General features: G+C 39.6%; 1 pseudogene; it reads left to right on the plus strand.

The window, feature by feature from the left end:
- Positions 1–785: 785 nt before the first annotated feature.
- Positions 786–9,155, plus strand: LOC139472836 (uncharacterized; annotated as a pseudogene).
- Positions 9,156–10,733: the final 1,578 nt, after the last annotated feature.

Consider the following 10,733-nt stretch of genomic DNA (forward strand, 5'->3'; position numbering starts at 1 on the left):
TACACAGAGACAGACAAGGTAAATGACCGACTACATCTGGAAGGGTTAATACAGACATACAAATATATACACGGTAGGTACACAAAGACAGACAAGGTAAATGACTGACTACATCTGGAAGGGTTAATACAGACGTACAAATATATACACAGTAGGTACACAAAGACAGACAAGGTAAATGCCTGACTACATCTGGAAGGGTTAATACAGACGTACAAATATATACACGGTAGGTACACAAAGACAGACAAGGTAAATGACTGTCTACATCTGGAAGGGTTAATACAGACGTACAAATATATACACGGTAGGTACACAAAGACAGACAAGGTAAATGACTGTCTACATCTGGAAGGGTTAATACAGACGTACAAATATATACACGGTAGGTACACAAAGACAGACAAGGTAAATGACTGTCTACATCTGGAAGGGTTAATACAGACGTACAAATATATACACGGTAGGTACACAAAGACAGACAAGGTAAATGACTGTCTACATCTGGAAGGGTTAATACAGACGTACAAATATATACATGGTAGGTACACAAAGACAGACAAGGTAAATGACTGACTACATCTGGAAGGGTTAATACAGACTTTTAGTCTTTTATCCATTATGTAATCAATCATAAGATCATGATTGTAATATTGCTATTGTTAGCTTCTGTAAATATTTCTTCACAAGTTGCAATGAGGTTTGGACAGTCTGCCAGTGCTCAGCATTAATACAATGTGTTATGAATTATGGGATATGGTTGTTTGTTTGTTCAGGTAGATAGACATGGCAGCGGCAACTTCTTCCCTGCGTGCTGTAGTAATGTAAACAACTTCACCTGAGATGGCCAGTTCAGATGACCTCACAATTGTGTTGCCAACACAGGATGACCCTGAAGACGAGACAATGGAGCTTATCACCTCAGAAGGTATTCCACAGACAATCAACTCAGGTCTGTTGGTATTTCTATTTCACAATTAAATCTGCTGAGTTTAATTACCTAGTTCAACCAAAAAATCATTTTAAAACATAAAGTGACCAAATCACCTGAAATCAAGGCAGATGTGTGGCCCCATTCCATGTATAATTGATTTATGATAGAAAATTTAACCAAAACCAAGCTTATCTTTATTAGGTGATTATTTAACATTGTAACAGGAGACTAGATTAAAAAATCCAACGTGGACTATAAAATGATGGACGAAAACACTGGGACAAAAGTGTGTTTGTCTTGTGTGGAAGGAGAAAGCTTGCATTTAAGGATTGTATAGAATCGTTTTAGCTTCGCTGAACTGAACCCTCAGTTACACCAGTCCAGTAATTAAATTTGATTTATATTTACCCATTCAAAAAAAAGAAAGATATCCACACTATAAGGAAACATATATGATAGTCGTCTTTGATGTGATAATTGTATAATATGATAAATAGGATGTAATATTTCCTTCTGTATTATTGAAACGATAAGTTCCACCCGCGTGTCCCAAAACAGTTTCCGTAACAGAACTCGAACACTACAAGGGTGACCTGTACAAATACTGGTAAACACATTCACCATCTTCTGTAGCTGTGCCTTTTGCTATCATGGTTTCATCACTAAATGTATTTCTTCTGTTTCTATGGATACCAGTTTGCACTTCGTCTCCAATATGAGGCATTGGGTGTCATTTCTTTTGCAGAATTATTCGTGACATGTTTATTTACATAGTACACACTTTCAACACTCACGTTCAAAGACCACCTCCATGGTCTAATGGTAGAGCGTCTGGGGTTCGATCCCAGGCCGTGTCATACCAAAAGACGTTAAAACATGGCACTTGTTGTTTCCCTGCCTGGCGCCCAGCACTAAGGGGCTTGTCGTCAGTATACTGTGTCTGAGTAGGGTAGTCGTGTTAAACCGCGGCATGATACCTCAGTGTGATAGCACTATAAAATCGGCATTAGTCCGGACTAGTACAAGCAGTCACGCACGCAAGCCCACATGCACGCACGCACCTGCACACACAGACACATACAAGTCGCTATTTAAGTGCAATAGTCTTGAATGCGACGTTACACCCCACTTCCCCTCAACTCACACTTAAGTTCGGGGGCACGGGTGGCCCAGTCGTCTAAGGCGCCGTGATTCGCTGTACAGGGTTGCGTGCCTTTGGCACGCCGGAAACATATGTTTGTGGGTTTTGAATCCCGGTTTGCCCCAATTATGTTTCTAGGTTTGTCAGCACCATACCCGTGCTCGTGGGTTTCACCGAAGTGGTAAACGTCTGAGACCTGCATCACTTCGGGCTTTCTTCCCACATTCAGCTGATATGCCGCGATATAACTGGAATACTGTTAAAAGCGGCGTTAAACCCAACTCACACTCACACTTAAGTTCAAATTTTATTTGTGGAACTTTGTATACATGGTGCCTTTAGGAATTATTGAAAACTGTATATTTTGGGTTTACATGGCAAAGCAGAGTATGGCTCATAAACCATTCAGTAACTCTTGGTGAAACTTTGAATGTTCAGTTTTTATCATGTGGGTATTCTGGCTTCGAACAGCCCCCCACGCCCACCATCTCCCTTAGCTTGGTTTGGGAAGCAACACAATGTATCGGTTGGTCAGGCTTGGTGACTTTGTTAGTTGTGTGGCATTGTACCTGGACTGCATGGGATTTTTCTCGAAATGATGTGTTAATTAAACAAGCAAGCAAACGGATCAATTCAGGAGCTGTGTAAGCTTTTTCCTGTATTGTTCCGGGTTAATAATTTAAGTACGGAAAATTTGCCATTGGATACATTTTGACGGAACCTCTAAGGATAACATTTTGCATACATTGAGGGATAAATATGTTAATCGGAAAACCCAGCATTGAAAATACTTATTTGAGTTACGGTCCTCGTTATTAATGTTGTTTTTTGACAGAGTTATGGCCCTTGATATAAATGTATTTTGCGTTTGCTCAAATGAGGCTACAGTACGTTTCAATAGCATAGATCAAAAGAAATTTAATATATATGCACACATCCGGCAACTTGAACTGGTGCGTTTTGATGTTCTGTGTTTGTGTTTGCATTTCCTCGGCAACATGTTCAAATGAAACTTTGAAAATGTATTAGGCTGGTTAATAGGATGGGTGCTTGTCATTTTCAAATATAATTGTAAGCTTGCAAGGAAGGTTGGGTGTGTGGATGGCACTTTCTTCTTGTTTATAATGGTATGATAGTAAAATGGTTGCCATAAAATTTGATTTGATGCCTTTAAGAAAAACTGAAGGATAATATCAGTTTTCAAAATGTAATGCACATGTGTTTCTAAAATGTTATTCAGCGTTATTCTCTTGTGTCATTGATTGGTGTTGACAGGCGATGTACCTCATACCATCACCACGCTCGTCGGGACGCAGAACATATTTATTGGGCCGACAGGCACAGTTGGTGAAGGTAGGTCCAACCACCGTGACAGGTTTGAAGGAGACTAAAAAGTTAGGACACTGATGGAGGTTGCATATGGCACAATATGGTTGCCTACAAAGTAGAAGATGTTTCACATATTGATATCTCTCACATGTTTGATGCCACCGTCAGCTATGTTGTGGATACATGCATTTCACGGCATCACATATAAACTAGTCGTGTTCAATATTTAAAACAATCAACTTTAATCTCGAAAAAGATTGTTTGTGTTGCTTGTAACTAAGTTATTTTATTCTTAAATACTGTTGACTAATTGAAAATTTCACAACTATTTTTTTAAAACTAACCAGACTGTGATTTCCTGGAGAGAGAGAGAGAGAGAGAGAGAGAGAGAGAGAGAGAGAGAGAGAGAGAGAGAGAGAGAGAGAGAGAGAGAGAGAGAGAGAGAGAGAGACTAGAATTGGGGATCATGAGTCGAGACAAACTGTTCCTCATGCCAAATATTCAAAACATGGATTATAAACCCACAGCATAAGCATTCATAATTGTAATTTTATTTCATTACAAATGAAACGACAAGATTGTTTTTGTTTGTAGCTACCCTTGATCTCCGTATAGAGGATGCCGAAGAAATATTTGTTGAAACGGAGAGCTTCAGGAATGTGAAAAGGAAACTGAAGGATTTTGGTCATGTCACCATCTGTGGTGCTTCAGGGGAAGGTAAAACTACAGCAGCTCTCGTGCTGGGTTCACAGTACAGACAAAAGGGGTACAAACTTGCATTTGTGGACAGAATTGAACAGTTTGACTTGGATAGCTTCTTGAGCTCATCACCAAGAGTATTTCTGATCGTAGATGATATGTTTGGTACTGTTGGGTTATCTGCAGATGTTTCACAGCTTACAACAATTCTCAATACACTTTATCAACGTTTACAACACTGCAAAAGAGATTCTGAGAAACGAAAGCAGCAACCTAAGAAAGAAGGTAAAGATGAAAGTAAAACGAGTGGAGTTTCTGACCCAAAAGAACATCCCACAAAGGATATTCGTGTTATCTTCACATCCAAGACATATAACTTCCATGCTGGACTTGCCCAGCTGCAGTATGAGAGATTCGCACTGTTCAAGAGTCAAACAGTAATGGATTTAACAACTCAGAAGCAACACCGGTATACTCAAGCAGAGAAAAAGGCTATATATGAACACCATAGGAATCGACACAGAGAATCTTCTGGTGAAGATTGTGAAGATCTACCTGATTATGAAGACTTGGACACAGATTCAAATATTTTTGGAATTCCTCTTACTTGTAAACTTTTTTTTGAATTTTCATCTTTTACCCGAAATGCAAAGACATTTTTCAAGGAACCTCTACATTATCTCACGCTAGAACTTCGAAAATTACTGAAATCCAACACTGATCGATCTGCCATATTAATTCTAATGCTACTGTGTGAGGATAAGTTAGATTTGGCCAAGTTGCAAGCAGACGGCAAGGACCAGAAACTGGACATCATGGTCAGAACTGTTTTAGAGTTACGGCCAAAAGCTTCACGTTTAGGAATGTACGAAACGGCAACGACTTTTAGAGGAACATTCTTTACCCGTGGTGATGTTGTTGGATTTGCCCATTCCTCGATATCTGACGCTTGCGCTTGTTCGTTGTTTGACATCAGTCCAACATTTGTGCTGACTCATTGCAGTGACAATTTTATATATGAGCGCGTGCAGCCACAGCCAGTAGAGGAAACCATAATTGATGATCATCTCCACCTGATCTATGTCTCCGAAGCATATCATGATATCCTAACTACACGATTTGCTGAGTCAATAAAGAATGGTCAGTTTTCAAAATCAGTGACACACCCCATTCTCCGACAAGAACAAGTAGCTCTTCAATTACATGAGAAACTACAACATGATGGATCCATGGACAAATGCTGGGTCCACAAGAGAGAAAAGGGGAATTGTTTTTTGTTTTGGGCAGTTCTTGGACATAATAACAATTTTGTCTTTGAAATAGAAAACATAACCCAAGAAGAATTTACTCAAACAGAGATCAGTGAAGCGATGTTAGGTTGTGTGTTAAAAAATAACCTGACCGCATTAAAGTGGCTTTTCTCCAGAAGTGAAAGTCCAGACATTGGTATTAACAGTTTGCTTTTGCTGGCAGCTGCAACTGGGTGTTCGGAAATACTTGTTTATCTAATAGAAAATGGTGCCAACGTATTAAGTGCTGGTGCAGCCAAGAAAACCATCATACACCTAGCATGCATGGCAGGACATGCGAAGACACTAACGGTATTAAAAGAACACGATATCAAACTCTTTAATGATGAGTTGAAGGATGAAATAATGAACTCTACAGATAATGAAGGCAGGACTCCTCTTATGGTTGCAGCACTCACAGGATCTAATGATTGCTATCAGGTATTGCAATCAATATCAAACAAGAAAACCAAAGACTACAATGGAGATGACATAGTTCACCTAGCCTGTAAGGGTGGCAACGAGGCTATAGTACAACATCTTGTGTCCTCTTCAAATATCAATACTAGAGGACATTATGGGGGGACTCCCGTAATGATGGCAGCCGTCAAAGGACACCAAAGTGTGTTTGACCTCCTAGTATCTGAAGATGCTGACCTGACACTGGTGGACAACAACGGCAATGGTTTACTTTATGTTGCCTGTTATGGCGGTAACACGGCCATAGTACAATATCTTGTGTCTCCTTCAAATGTCAATACTAGAGGAGAGGACGGGTGGACTCCTGTAATGATGGCAGCCTTCAAAGGACACCAAAGTGTGTTTGACCTCCTGGTATCTAAACATGCTGACCTGACACTGGTAGACAACACCGGTGATGGTTTACTTCATCATGCCTGTTATGGTGGTAACACCGCCATAGTACAATATCTTGTGTCCCCTTCAAATGTCAATACTAGAGGACAGAACGGGAGGACTCCTGTAATGATGGCAGCCTTTAATGGATATCAAAGTGTGTTTGACCTCCTGGCATCAAAAGATGCTGACCTGACACTGGTGGAGAAAGACGGCAATGGTTTACTTCATGTTGCCAGTTGTGGCGGTAACACCGCCATAGTACAATATCTTGTGTCCCCTTCAAATGTCAATACTAGAGGACAGAACGGGTGGACTCCCGTAATGATGGCAGCCGTCAAAGGACATCAAAGTGTGTTTGACCTCCTGGTATCAAAGGATGCTGACCTGACACTGGTGGACAACAATGGTGATAGTTTACTTCATAATGCCTGTTTTGGTGGTAACACAGCCATAGTACAATATCTTGTGTCCCCTTCAAATGTCAAAACTAGAGGACAGTATGGGAGGACACCTGTAATGATGGCAGCCTTCAAAGGACACCAAAGTGTGTTTGACCTCCTAGTATCTAAAGATGCTGACCTGACACTGGTGGACAAAGACGGCAATAGTTTACTTCATCTTGCCTGCTATGGTGGTAACACCGCCATAGTACAATATCTTGTGTCCCCTTCAAATGTCAATACTAGAGGACAGTATGGGTGGACTCCTGTAATGATGGCAGCCTTTAATGGATATCAAAGTGTGTTTGACCTCCTGGTATCAAAAGATGCTGACCTGACACTGGTGGACAACAATGGTGATAGTTTACTTCATCTTGCCTGCTATGGTGGTAACACCGCCATAGTACAATATCTTGTGTCCCCTTCAAATGTCAATACTAGAGGACAGAATGGGTGGACTCCTTTAATGATGGCAGCCTTCAGTGGACATCAAAGTGTGTTTGACCTCCTAGTATCTAAAAATGCTGACCCGACACACTGGATAGCAATGATAATAGTTTGCTGGATAATACCTTCAGTCAGATCAAGACAGCGATAGTATAACAACAGCGTCCCCTGCGTTCATTGTTAAATCGATTTAGGCATTGCTTGTATAATGTGAGAGTTGCGGTGAAAACTACGACAGTTGCCGATGTTTCGGAAATCGGCAATTTCCGGATGACGTACTGTCGAGTAAGAGTTATCCACCGTTTTGTAAACGATGCTTTGGCGAACCTCTTTTAGGCTATATAAAACTCAGAAGATACGCAAACAGAGACGGAAGGACGAAGGGGCGTTGCTTTCTCCAACCCCGTAGCCTGCAAGTACTACAGATTGGTTCATATTCCCTAACTTACGTATATGAATATTGTCGGGGAAATGAGGAAAGGTCTAAGCGGTTATTTATATGCGAATCGCATGATTCAGAATGTGGACACTCAGGGAGAAGGAGTACATATATATATTTAATGGACCTTATCATTTAAACTCCTTTCAGAGATTCAATGTACATGTATTTCGTTCAAACTTGGTATCAAGTGAAGACATTATGTGTTTATTTGCATGAAGTAGGATAGTTTTGGTCCACTAATTTTTGAAACAGTTAGAGGTCTTTTGACTTAGAATTTGATATCTACAAAAATGAGGTAAATGAGGTACAGCTCTTCAGTGTAACTGACAATGACGTAGCAGTGTTACATTTACGTTTGAAATGACAAATCTTTTAATACATACTAGAGTTCAATTTGGGTTTCATCGATTGGATAAACACTTGTTCTTTTTCCAGTCTCTGCTGCTTGTTTTTTGTATACAATTTATAAAAGGGAAACATACTAAATTTCCCGTTTCCGCAACCATCAATGTGTTTGCTGACACTTAAGCATCGAACATTGGGGTCTCTAATCTGCTGTTTGTTTACAGTGACTCACTCACTCCATTCCAAACTCGCCGCGAATAGCTGCAAAATTGCTGATGCGGCGTTAAGCAATAGCCACTCACTCACTCCATTCCAAACATCTCCTAACATACACCACATCTTTGCTGCGTCATAAGAGTGGCGTCATTTATATGTCATTGTCAGTTACACTGAAGAGCTGTCATGAGGCATAATTGTTTTATGGACACAATGTTGTTAGAACTTTTGATGACTTCATGTGTTTCTTAAAAGTCACTCATTTACACGTAGGGGGGTTTGACATTTCAATTGTGAATACATGAATACCCCGGGTAATACAAATAAATCTTCATAAAGTTGAGTAGTATTGAATTACATGTAGACGTTTTCGTCGGTGCAAAATATAAGGAAAAATGTGCATGTGCTTTAAAAGAGTGAGTGAGTGAGTTTGGTTTTACGCCACTTTTAGCAATATTCCAGCAATATCACGGCGGGAGACACCAGAAATGGCTTTAAAAGAGACTGGATTTAAAGTAAATATATGTATTCTTCATTCAGTCTTTACGCTCACTACCCTGGTACAATATTATAACATTCCTGAGGCGTAATGTCGCGTATTGCTTGTATATGATAATGTGAACTGTTACAGGTCAATCCAAATGCATAGGTCAAGGTCATTATTGTCAAGGTCATCAAAAACGGAATATTCATTGTTTATATATTTCCATGTCACTGTATGTTAGTATTTTTTAGTTGTTCAACCTTGGTCCTCTATGGAATTACAATCGGTTGAATAGAATAATAGGGAGATTAGGTGTGGATGTAATACTACAAAATGTAAGATAACTGTTTATAAATAATGCTAAATTCATTCTCTTTTGGTCTGGCTTTTATTGTATCATCATTTCAGATGTCTTTAAAGAAGTTATTTTTTCATATTTTCATGTGTATGTGTCTTGTTTGTATATCCAGGCAATAATGCAATGTCTCACACAAAGAAACGTGAAAACACTTAATATACAATGCCTCATTACACTGTTTCTGGATTTATTTTACTGCTTATCATTATGGTGAGTGAGTTGGGTTTAACGCCGCTTTTAACAGTATTGCAGTTATATCACGGCGTGTCAGCTTAATGTGGGAGGAAAGCCCGAAGTGATGAAGGTCTCAGATGTTTACCACTTTGGTGAAACCCACGAGCATGGGTATGGTGCTGACAAACCTAGAAACATAATCGGGGCGAACCGGGATTCGAACCCACAATCAGGTTTCTGGCGTGCCCAAGGGACGCAACTCTGCACAGTGAATCGCGGCGCCTGAGACGACTGGACTGACAACCTAAGTATTTGTGGCCGATTGTTGATTTAATTTGAAGTAATTTGTCCATACCTACTTGAGTGTCCCACTTCTTTTGCATTAGATATCTGATACAACTTCTAGTCACAGGTTTATAATCACTTTATGGTATCAGAAGTGGTGTCCCAGATCTGTTGAGTGCTGATTTAGTTACCAATGATTCCAACATGGCTAGATAACCGACAAAGGATGATGTCGCATTGGCTGGTAGCCAGGTTGTCATGTAATTCAATGATGTCAAGTAAAACTGTATGCTGACGCAAATTATGTCTAAAAGCCTGAAGACATGACAGTCTGAAGAAATAATGAATTGGCTTGGTTTAGACTGTTTATTGATGTATTCTTGAGCTGTGTAAATGACTTTTGATTTGACTGTGAAAGGGGAAGAACTATGTGGTAATCTGGTTGAAAAACGTCTGGATCCAACGATGGTGGTGTTGGCAACAGCGTCACCATCCTTGGACCCATCGGTAAATTTCGATTTGTAAGTATTAGATGTACTTCAAACTGATTACATTTTAGTTTATACTGTTTCTGATTTGTTAAGTCAAGGCGGAGAAGACACCAAGCAGGAGAACTAAAAGGGTTAATTCTAATTCAAACAGGCGGAATAAAAGATGACATTTTATTATTCAGATCCCCATAAAGGGGGTTAAACACAATGGGTTGGACTCATTATAATATAACTTTGTGATATACTGTTAAGATAGTTTAATGCGGGTTTAAGAGATCGGCCTCAGCGTACAGACTGTCAAAAGAAGTTCGGAAAGATACAAGACAAAGTCTTAGGATTTGATGGTGGATAGTATTTAATATCCTAAGGTTGCTTTTAAGGGTTCCACCATAGTTGATTGAACCAAAGTCGAGTTTTGAAAGAATAAGTGATCTTTACAAGTGAAGGAGGGTCGTTTGATCACCTCCCCATTCGGAAATTTAAATTTAAAATCAAGTGTCTTCAGACATTTAGCTTTCAGATGTTTGACATGTGGCAAAAAAGTAAGATGCTGATAAAGAATCATTCTAAAAAATTTGGATTCCTTTACAACTTTCATGGGAGTGCCTGCTAGATTTAAGTCTGGGTCACTATGGGGTATATATTGTCGACAGAATAGAACTTAAGGGCCGGTTATGCTGTGACCAACCATTGACTGTATTTAGACAAAGCTGCAACTATCTTTCAATTGTGTGCATATGTTTCTAAGCATGTCTCGGGTAAATGTTTGAGTGACAGATAACGAATATTATCAGCACAAGT

This window comes from Haliotis cracherodii, unplaced genomic scaffold, assembly GCF_022045235.1.
Source record: "Haliotis cracherodii isolate W230 unplaced genomic scaffold, xgHalCrac1.p SCAF_25, whole genome shotgun sequence".
Taxonomy (NCBI): Eukaryota; Metazoa; Mollusca; class Gastropoda; order Lepetellida; family Haliotidae; genus Haliotis; species Haliotis cracherodii.